At 50.4% G+C, this 10,921-nt stretch overlaps 1 non-coding gene across 1 annotated transcript; it reads right to left on the reverse strand.

Annotated features, from left to right (window-relative positions):
* Positions 1 to 10,254: 10,254 nt before the first annotated feature.
* On the reverse strand, positions 10,255 to 10,326 carry TRNAD-GUC. Its single transcript has one exon. It is a non-coding gene; the product is annotated as a tRNA-Asp (tRNA).
* Between the last annotated feature and the right edge of the window lie 595 nt (positions 10,327 to 10,921).

The raw sequence follows: 10,921 nt of genomic DNA on the forward strand, positions 1-10,921 counted from the left end.
AAATCTCTTAAAGGGATCTTGTTATACCATGTCTTTTATTTAGGCAATTTCTTCTGTGCTGGCAGTTTTTACCTTTCTTTATCAGTTAGGTAATTTGCATTAACACAGGCTTGGCTTGTGGATTTAAAGCCATTAGCAGAGCTCAGAGACTTTGTCTTAAAAGGGACACAATTAACTTCCACCAGAGTTTTAATTTCTTTTCACTTTCAACTCCTGCTTACAAAACACACACAGATCTGAAAAAGAAAACAGTCTATTGCGGCTCTTTTTTTTTTTTTGGAGCCCTAATAGGATTTTAATTCAGTAGCATATTTCATTTGTATTTCTTTTACCCCTTTTTACAATATACACTGCACATGTCCTAGGGAAAAAGCACATTCCTTCTATATTACAACTTTTTTTTTAAACATTAGCCATATTAATTTTTACATACAATGTAACTGTTTCTTTTTTCTTACAGAGTTTTCATGTACCCTTATCAAAAGTGACAGTCTGATTACACAGAGCCATTTTAAGGCTCAGTGTTTTTAACATTGCTTCTTTTTGTTTTGTGCACCTCACCTCTGCTGTTGCTTCAGAGGGGCACTGTTAAAATATATATATATTTTTTTAATTCTTTCACTACAGCTCTTATCTGCTATTGTTACCAAAAAAAAAAAAGCAACAACCAACCAAACAAAAAGACTCCAGAATCTCTCCCTAGTCTCCTGATTTTGACTGCCCTATTGCAGCCATGACTTGGTTTTTATTTAAAAAAACATTTTAAATTTTATAAAGAATCAAGTTACCCCTTAAGGGTTAAATGCTAAATCCCAAAGCCAAACAACACTAATTACCTGTGTCTTGCAAAAAGGTCTGTCAGTTTTGCAACTTTGAATTAAGAGTCAAATGAATTTTTAGTGGCATTAAAAACAAAAACAAAACCAATTTATCTTACACCTACAAAACAGGAGTTTTACAAACCAGATGTGCTGGTTTAGCTTCTTAGAACTTTACATATTTTGACAGACAAATAGATACATACACATTTTCTATTCCTTTACACTGCTTTGTTTTTACATAGCTCTATATATATTTGGATTATTTACAGGCATTCTTTTGGAAAAGGGTCCATTTTCCCTTCAGAATGGCTGCAAAGAAACCAAGAATTCTCTCTCTTTAACATGGTCCTTTTTAACATTTTCACAAAGTTTAACTGCTTAATTCTCTCCAGCCTTTGTAGAGTTAACTTTTCACTCTTTCCTTAAATCACTCGTTTATCTCCCAAAATAACACCTTTATCACCTCAGATTTCATCATTTTAAGTATTGTTCCAGGGGTTCATGCCTGCACTTACTGCTTTTCTTACTCCTTACACTATGCCCTTAGGGCTTCCAACCTGTTTTTCAGGGTTTTTTTTTTTTTTTTTTATCTGTTGCTTGCCTGCTTTTCTGGGCCCGATCCTGCTTTTTGTCCTTTTTACAATGAGATGGGAGTATTAAGGGGGTTGGATTGATCCGGGGTGGTTTTTTTGAGAATGGGGTAAAGGGGAGCGCTCGGTCTGGTGGTGGGAGAGGAGGCTTTTAATAAAGCTTTCAACTTATTATTTGAATATTTGAGAGAGGCGAGTTTTTGATTTTGTCCAGCTACGATTTGCCTCTTCCCACCACTGAATGAAACAATTAACCTCTTCTTTAGCCAATTTAGTTTTAGGTTGGCCGAGTTTGTCCTTTAAGACGTCCACTCGGTCTTTGTTCCAAGATTTTAACAGTGGCCACTGAGTTTTGGGATCCCCCTGAGTTAGCCTAGACCATTTTTCCAGAAATTTACAGGAGTCCGGACCCTTTTTACAGGAGTCTGGACCCATCCTAAATACATAAAATGAGCCGGCGTTCGTTTAGGGAACTGTCCCTACTTAGACGTCTGGTTACCCATACAGGAGGACTTCACACACCAATCGCACAAGAAGGAAATTCGGGTTTGTCAGAGCAATGCCCAGTGCAACACACAAAAGGAGCCCACAGGCTACTGCCTCAATTGCCCTTGCTTTCACACCAGGGGTTTTACCCAAAGTGTGGTGCGGCTGCAATTGTGCAGATGTTGATGTGCATGTGGGTCCTGTGCGATTTTGGTGGATGCCTGGCATAGTTTTGTGTGCGTGGGTGTGTGTATGATTTTTGCATGCAGATTGTTTTTTGCTTAGTATTCTTTTGGTATGTGGGTTTTGTGTTTCCTGTTGTGGGCTTTTGCTGTATTTTTGGTGTGGATTTGTTCTTTCTATGTTTTGTGTGGCTTTCCCTTATGGGTATATGCCTCTGTGTGCTGTGTGGGTTTGGTTTTTGTTTATGTCTGTGTGGGCCTGTGCAGTCTGTGATTTTCTCATTCTCTTTGTGTGTGTTTGTCTCTCTGTTTGTATCTTCATGTGTAAATTCACTGGAACTTTTCAAAATCTGCACAACTTTGCCAATTTTCACCAGGGATTTTTCTCCATTAACAAATTCTCACTTGTTCCCTACCCGTTGGTGACCATTGCCCCAGGGGCCTGTCAGTCTCTGGGTCCTGATTTCCCATTGACCCTTCCCCCTTCTATTGGGACTGGGAACTAGCCAACCAAAAAAAACCCACTCAGTTTTAGTAAAGGGCCAACAGTCCCTTACACAAGCCAGTCTTGTGAGCGTCACCAATGTCCAGAGATGGCAGCACAAGCTGCTCCCATGGTGTAATACACAGGACTCTGAATCCTGTAATCTGAGTTCAAATGTCAGTAGGACCTTGTGTTAGTGGGTGGTAAAGATCTGGTGCTCAAAGTGCTTTCCTAGCTCCACCTATATAAGAGTGAATCATTTCCCTCCTGCTGGGTGACTCCTTCCCCACTGGAGCCAGGTCTTTGGTTGGGGTCCAGAAGTGGCTGTGGCTGTCTGGTGGGTGGGATTGTCACTGCTTCACCTGATGCCCCCAAGTTTGGTGCTTGTGGCCACACCTTTCCTCTTGCCCACATGGCACTTGAAGAAAGCAGTGCCAGGGCCAGGCTTGATAGGGAGGCAGAGTCCCAGGCTGGAGCCCCGCACCTCTCCTCCTCTGGGCACCTGGAGCAGAGGCGGCTGGTGCTGACTGCTCCAAGGGAAGGCTTAAAATCCACAGAGCAACTTAGGGCGGGGCTAGATGAGGGCAGGCCCATGCCTATGTGTGGCCAGCAGAAAGGCAACAAGACTCCCGGCCAGCCTGCTCCCTGCTCCCTGCCATGCCAAACCCCCACTGAAGGCCACCCGCAGACCACCATGCAGGGCGGCTGCTGATGCTCTGTGGCCAACAACAGAAGACAGTAGGAAAGCAGGGCCAGCCCCCATGGTGGAGCCTCTGACTGTTCCCACTCATGGTCCTCACTTTTGCAGTGGGGCAGGAGATTTTTACCCCAAGAGGCTTTTCCCCAGCTGGTGAGAAGCAGAGAAACACCCAGGCTCCCAAGGTGCTATGTAGCAACCCCCCTCCAGCACAGGGACAGGCGCACACTTGGAAGAGGGAAACTGCTCCACACGCTAGCCCGGGCAGCCGCCCATTTTCTTTGGCAAGTCAGGAACGGCAAAGGCGAGACTGGAAGCACCTGGGGCTCATGCCCCAGCCTTTGTGACACCCAACCCCCAACTCCTTCCCAGGGCTCTAGCTGAAGCCAGAGCATTGGCCTGAGCGGCCAAGAAGAGGTTCCAGCCCTGAAGGGAGCAGGACTTTCAGCACAATGGTAAAACTGCAGCAATACAACTGTAAAGTGACTTGAACTTTCAATCACTTGAGCCAAAGTCAGATATCTTAGTCATTAGACCACGTAGACACAGGAGCAAAGCTACTTCACACGCTTTTTTGGAAAAGGTGGACACTGTGTTTCTTGGGTCATCTACTGAGGGGGGGGGGACTCTCTGGGCACAAGAAGTCGAGTTCCCAGCAAGACGTGAGATGTAATTCTATGGAGCCAGGTGAAGGACTTTGGTAGGGAGGCTCAGGCATGGGGTGGGGTGCAGCAGACGGACTTGCTGTCTAGGTGCTTAGATTTAGTCTCCCTGAGGAGGAGGAGGAATCCTGCTGACAGGCAGTGGCTGAACAGAAAAGGAGGGCTTCCTGGGACTTTTTTTGCCTCTCTTTTGCCTGCCTGCTCACTCTTGTGCTGAACGGTGAAAATGTTTCTCAACAAGCCTAGGTAGCTCAGTTGGTAGAACATCAGGCTCTTAATCTGAGGGTCCAGGTTTCAAGCCCCTATCTGGGCACTCAGCTTTTAAGTCGCCTTGTGTGCCAGGACCCAAATTCTGTTCACAGCCACAGCTGGATTCCCAGAAGCTGTGGCCATTTCCTGGAAAGGTTCCTTTCCTTATCAATCAGGAGAGAGGCCACATCCACACGAGCAGGCCTAGAACATGCAGTCTCTGGCTGGCAGGAAGCGCTGTGGGGCCAGGTGCTGAGAAAGCCTAGAGGTGGAGCAGCAGAGATGGGGGGAAGGGAGAGAGAGAAGCAATGAGGTCAGACCATAAGTGTAAGGAGAGTCTGTTCTGGCTATTGTTGGGAACTTCCCTGGATTTTACAAGACCCCAGTGGAATTGGCTGGCGGAAGGATCTGAGTCCCCACCCCCTTACCCAGAGGCTGCCTGACCCCAAGGATGCTCTTTCTACTCTGGTGTGTGGTAGAGACCTCGTAACCCCGACAAGGCTGGGCCCAGGAATCCTGGGGGGCTTGACCCCCCCAATCTTGTCATGATCATTTGAACAGGGCTACAGTGTCTCCACTCTGGGCACTTCCCTGACCCACTCCTCATTGCATGTGCTTCAAGCGAACACCATTTATTACCCAGCAATCAATGTAAAACATAAGGAAAGATGGGAAAGGAAAACACGTCACCCTGTTCTGCGGCGCAGGGAGATCACAACCAGCATCTCTGGAGGGTCAGGGCAGGTCACAGTCTCTCCCTCACATGTCCCAGGCCTCCTCCCCAGGCCCTGGCTGTGCTGCAGGGACACCACGGGCTGGACACTTGCTCTGGCAGTGGCCACATGCTCTAGGGACAGGCCCCTTGTTCCCAATGTCTGCCACCCACATAGAGCTGGTCCCATGGTGTAATGGGCAGCACTCTGGGCTTTGAATCCTGCAATCTGAGTTCAAATGTCAGTGGGACCTCCTGGAGATATGTGATTTTGCTGCAAACCCCTGGAGCTCAATGTGCTTGGCTACCCTCTCTCAGGATGAACTAGAGTGAGGTTTTTCCCTCCTGCTGGGTGACTGATGCCCACTGGAGATAGGTCTTTGGTCTGGCTGGTTCAATGAGCTTAACAGTCTGGCTAGAGAGTCCTGTGGGTTGACCATATGGTTGTTTCTCACTGCTTCACCTGATGCCCACAACTTTGGTCCCTGCAGCTGTCACACTCTTCCTCTTGCCCATATGGCATTTAAAGGAAGGAGGGCCAGGGCCAGGCTTCATAGTCAGGGCTAGGCAGGAGGGAGGCAGAGTCCCAGGCTGGAGCCCAACACACCTCTCCTCCTCTGGGCACCTGGAGCAGAGGCAGCTGGTGCTGACAGATCCAAGGGAAGGTTTAAAAGCCACAGAGCAACCAAGGGCAGGGCAAGAGGAGGGGAGAACCATGCCTATGCGTGGCCAGCAGACAGCCACAGAGACACCCAGCCAAGCTGCTCCGTACTCCCTGGCATGCTGAACCCCCACTGAAAACCACCCACAGCCAGCTGCTGATGCTCTGTGGCCAACATCAGAAGACGGTAGGAAAGCAGGGCCAGCCCCCCTGGTGGGGCCTCTTACCGTTCCCACTCCAGGTGCTCACTTTGGCAGTGGGGCAGGAGATTTTACCCCAGGAGGCTTTTCCCCAGCTGGCGAGAAGCAGAGAAACACCCAGGCTCCCAAGGTGCTATGTAGCAAGTACCTTCCAGCACAGGGACAGGCGCACACTTGGAAGAGGGAAATTGCTCCACACTCTAGCCCGGGCAGCCACCCATTTTCTTTGGCAAGTCAGGAAGGGCAAAGGTGAGACTGGAAGCACCTGGGGCTCATGCCCCAGCCTTTGTGACGCCCAACCCCCAACTCCTTCCCGGGGCTCTAGCTGAAGCCGGAGCATTGGCCTGAGCCGCCAAGAAGAGGTTCCAGCCCTGAAGGGAGCAGGACGTTCAGCACAAAGGTAAAATTGCACAATCACAACAGGACTTGAACTCTCAATTGCCTGATTCAAAGTCAGATGCCTTATCCATTAGACCACACAGTCATAGAAGCAAAACCTTTCCAAGCACTTCTTTGGAAAAGGCAGACACTGTGTTTCTCAGGTCCTCTACTGAATGGGGCCGAGACTCTCTGGGCACAAGAAGTCGAGTTCCCAGCAAGATGTGAGACAATTCTCTGGAGCCAGGTACAGGACTTTGGCAGGGAGGCTCAGGAAGCGGACCGACTGGCTGTCTAGGTGCTTAGATTTGGTCTCACTGAGGAGAAGGAGGAATCCTGCTGACAGGCAGTGGCTGTGGAGAAAAAGTGGAATCTCCAGGCTGCTCAGGTCTCCTTCTTCCAGCTCCTCATCTGGCGGAGCTGCTCCACTGGCCTAGACAAGTCCTCTGCATGCACAGCAAATAGCCCAAGAGCCATTTCTGCCCAAACCTGTGCTGGGGGGTGAGCTTCTGTCTTCCCTGTCCCATCTGCGCTAGAGCAGACCACTAGATTGAGAGAGACAGTCAACAACTATTAAGGCTAAGATTATATAAAGGGGGTCCCAGAATCTGTGACTTTCAGAGATCTCAGTGACATTTTCCTCCTCAGCCCTGGGGCAGCAAGACTGGAGCTGTCGGCCGGTGGGGGCCCCACAGCTATCAGCCACCAGTGTCAGAAGGGGCTCCCACAGGCCCATGCCACCACGGATGGACCCCACAGCTCCCAGCTGTTGTGGGTGGATCCCAGAGCTCCCAGGTACCACATGGGACAGGGGGACCCTGGAGCTCCCAGTCGGATGACTGCGTTATAAGTCCGGTCAGCGGTGCTGCGGGGCTCAGGCAGGCTGGTCCCTACGTGTCCTAGGGCACCGCGCTGTGCCCTGGAAGTGGCCAATAGGTCCCCCCTGCTGCACCGCTGACCAGGAGCCGCCCGAGGTAAGTCTGCACCCCAACCCCCTGCCCCAGCCCTGGACCCCCCCAAACCCAGAGCCCCCTCTTGCACCCCAGAGCCCTCACCCCCCTGCACTTCAAACTTCTGCCCCAGCCCAGAGCTTCCTCCCACACCTGGAACCCATCATCCCTGCCCCCACCCCACAGCCCGCACCCCCGCCGGGACCCCGACCCCCAGCCTCAACCCACAGCCCCCTCCTGCACTCTGAATCCCTCGGCCCCATCCTGCAGGCTGGAGCCCCCTCCTCCACCCCAAACCCCTCATCTCCCCACAGCCCCCACAGGCAGACCCTGGAGCTCCCAGCAGCCATGGGTGGCCGGGGAGCCCCCGCAGCCCCACCCCACTGCGTATGGACCCTGCAGCTCCTACGAGTGACCCCAGAGCTCCCAGCCGCTGCGGATGGACCCAGGATTTCCCAACAGGCCTTGATGGTGTGAGGACCCTGCAGCCCCATGTCATTGCTAATAGACCCTGCAGCTCCGAAGACCCTGGAGCTCCCAGACCCCAGAGGCAAGAGAGGGAGCCCTCAGCTCTCAGACACTGCAGGCAGAGCCGGGAGCTCCCAGTCACCGGGGGGGTGAGGAGAAGCCGCAGCCCCCGGCCATTGCAGATGGCCCTGTAGCTCCCAGCTGCCACAGGTGGATGCCAGAGCCCCCAGCTGCCATCGGGACCCCCTGGACCACGGGCAGGAACCGTCACCCTTCGACCGGCAGAAAACAGAGGTGTGCAGAAACCCATCGCGCCCTGTGACCCCCGCCCCTGGTGCTGCGGCTTCGCCAGGCAGGAGCGGCGCCAGTAGTTTCCCAGGAATTGAAATTAGGGGGGGTGTTTGAATTTACGGGGGGGGGGGGGGGGGTTGTCAGGGCCAATGAGATATATAAAAGAGATGTGAATAAAGTAAATGTTTTGTTAGGATAATGCAAATTTAATATAAGGATAATGCAAGTTACACATAACAGGTCTAGATTTCTAAAAATATATATAATTAAAAAAAATGTATTTAATTTAAATTGACTTTTGAAAAGTAAGCCATCATGGGATAAGAGGGAAGTCCTCTCATGGATCAGTAACTGGTTAAAATCTTGGAAACAAAGGGTAGGAATAAATTATCAGTTTTCAGAATGGAGAGAGAGAAATAGTGGTATCCCAGAGGGGTCAATACTGGGACCATTACTGTTCAACATACTCATAAATGATCTGGAAAAATGGGTAAACAGTGAGGTGACAAAATTTGCAGCTGATACAAAACTGTTCAAGAGTGTTAAGTCCCAGGCAGACTGCGAAGAGTTACAAAGGGATCTCACAAAACTGGGTGATTGGGCAACAAAATGGCAGATGAAATTCAATGTTGATAAATGGCTTCATCGGATGCATAGAATGGAACATATAGTGAGGATATATGTATAAGCACACACACATACACACAGAGAACATGAAAAGGTGGGAGTTGCCCAATCAACCCTAAGAGGCTAATTAATTAAGATGAGCTATTCTCAGCAGGAGAAAAAAAACTTTTGTAGTGATAATCAAGATGACCCATTTAAGATAGTTTGACAAGAAGGTGTGAGGATACTTAACATGGGGAAATGGATTCAATGTGTGTAATGGCTCAGCCATTTCCAGTCTCTATTTAAGCCTAAATTGATTGTATCTAGTTTGCATATCAAGTTCATCAGTTTCTCGTTGGAGTCTGTTTTGAAGCTTTCTGTTGCAAAATTGCCACCTTTAAATCTGTTACTGAACGGCCAGAGGTTGAAGTGTTCTCCTACTGGTGTTTGAATGTTATATTTCCTGACGTCTGATTTGCATCCCATTTATTCTTTTGCACAGAGACTGTCTGGTTTGGCCAATGTACATGGCAGAGGGGCATTGCTGGCACATAATGGCATATATCACATTGGTAGATGTGGAGGTGAACGAACCCCTGATGGCATGGCTGATGTGATTAGGTCGTATTATGGTGTCACTTGAATAGATATGTGGACAGAGTTGGCATCGGGCTTTGTTGCAAGGATAGATTCCTGGGTTAGTGTTGTTGTTCTGTGGTTGCTGGTGAGGATTTGCTTCAGGTTTGGGGGTTGTCTGTAAGCAAGGACTGGCCTGTCTCCCATGATCTGGGAGAGTGAGGATCATCTTTCAGGATAGGTTGTAGATCTTTGATGATTTGCTAGAGAGGTTTTAATTGGGGGATGAATGTAAAGGCCAGTGGTGTTCTGTTATTTTCTATGTTGGGCCTGTCTTGTAGTAGGTGACTTCTGGGTACTCTTCTGGCTCTGTCAACCTGTTTTTTCACATCAGCAGGTGAGTATTGTAGTTTAAGAATGCTTGATAGAGATCTTGTAGGTGTTTATCTCTGTCTGAGGGATTGGAGCAAATACGGTTGTATCTTAGAGCTTGGCCATAGACAATGGATCATGTGGGGTGTCCTGGATGGAAGCTGGAGGCATGTAGGTAAGTACAGCGGTCAGTGGGTTTCCGGTATAGGGTTGTGTTTATGTGACCATCGCTTATCAGCACAGTACTGTCAAGGAAATGGACCACTTGAGTGAATTGATCTAGGCTGAGGTTGATGGTGGGATGGAAATTGTTAAAATCATGGTGGAATTCCTCAAGGGCTTCTTTTCCATGAGTCCAGATGATGAAGATGTCTTCAGTGTAGTGCAAGTACAGTAGGGGCATTAGGAGACGAGAGCTAAGGAAGCGTTATTTTAAGTCAGCCATGAAAATGTTGGCATAGTGTGGGGCCATGTGGGTACCCATAGCAGTGCCGCTGACTTGAAGATATATATTGTCCTCAATGTGAAATAGTTGTGGGGGAGGACAAAGTAGCGAAGTTCAGCCACCAGGTTTGGCATGAAACTAGTTCACAAAACTGGGGGGGGGGTGTTGGGAAATCACTGCTCATGCCCCTGGGCAGCCTATTTCCCTTTACCGCTCTGAAACGTGCCCCCACATGCAGGCCCCGAAGCTGGGCCCGGGGGGGGGGAAGGACAGAGCGAGCGTGTCCTTGCGAGGTAATTGTCTCTCTGGAGGTGAAAGCTATCAGTGCGGGGTGCGAAGGGAAGTGGCGGTCGAAGCAGAATGCAAGGCATGTGGCGGGCAGGCCAGGGATTTCTTTGTCCCCCCTTCAAAAGGGGTCACCCTCCCCGTCGGGGAATCGAACCCCGGCCTCCCGCGTGACAGGCGGGGATACTCACCACTATACTAACGAGGAAAGGGGCACGGTGAGTGGCTTCACCTCCCCCAGACCAGCTATGGTCAGCGTACACCTACACCGTCGCATGGGCCCCAGCAGGCAACAACACCCCTGGTCCTCTTCTGCTTCCCAAAGGCTTTGGCCACAGCAACAGCCCTGGCCCTCCTCACCTGCCCTTGCCCAGCAGGACGCCTTTTCGGGCCTACACAGCTCCTCACACAACACCCGTCTGGGACCTTGCCTGCTTAGATAAATATTGTAACTCTATGAAGTTAAGTTTTAGTCACTAGAAAGCTTGTTTTGTTTGTTTTACTTGTAATGATGTCTGTGCCTTCTGTTCTTACTGATTATCATGTAATCCTGCCTGCCCGGCCCGGGTCCAGCGGGCCGGGCGTGCGGCTCCTGCCTGCTCGGCCCCGGGTCCAGCGGGGGGGGGGGGGGGGGCGCGGCTCCTGCCTGCCCAGCCCCGGGTCCAGCCGGGGTGGGTGCGGCTCCTGCCTGTCCGGCCCCCGGGTCCGGGTCCAGTGGGGGGGGTGGGCGGCTTCTGCCTGCCCGGGGCCGGGTACAGTGGGGGGGATGGGCAGCTTCTGCCTGCCCGGGGCTGGGTCCAGGT

The sequence above is a fragment of the Mauremys reevesii genome, linkage group 23, assembly GCF_016161935.1.
Source record: "Mauremys reevesii isolate NIE-2019 linkage group 23, ASM1616193v1, whole genome shotgun sequence".
Lineage (NCBI taxonomy): Eukaryota > Metazoa > Chordata > Testudines > Geoemydidae > Mauremys > Mauremys reevesii.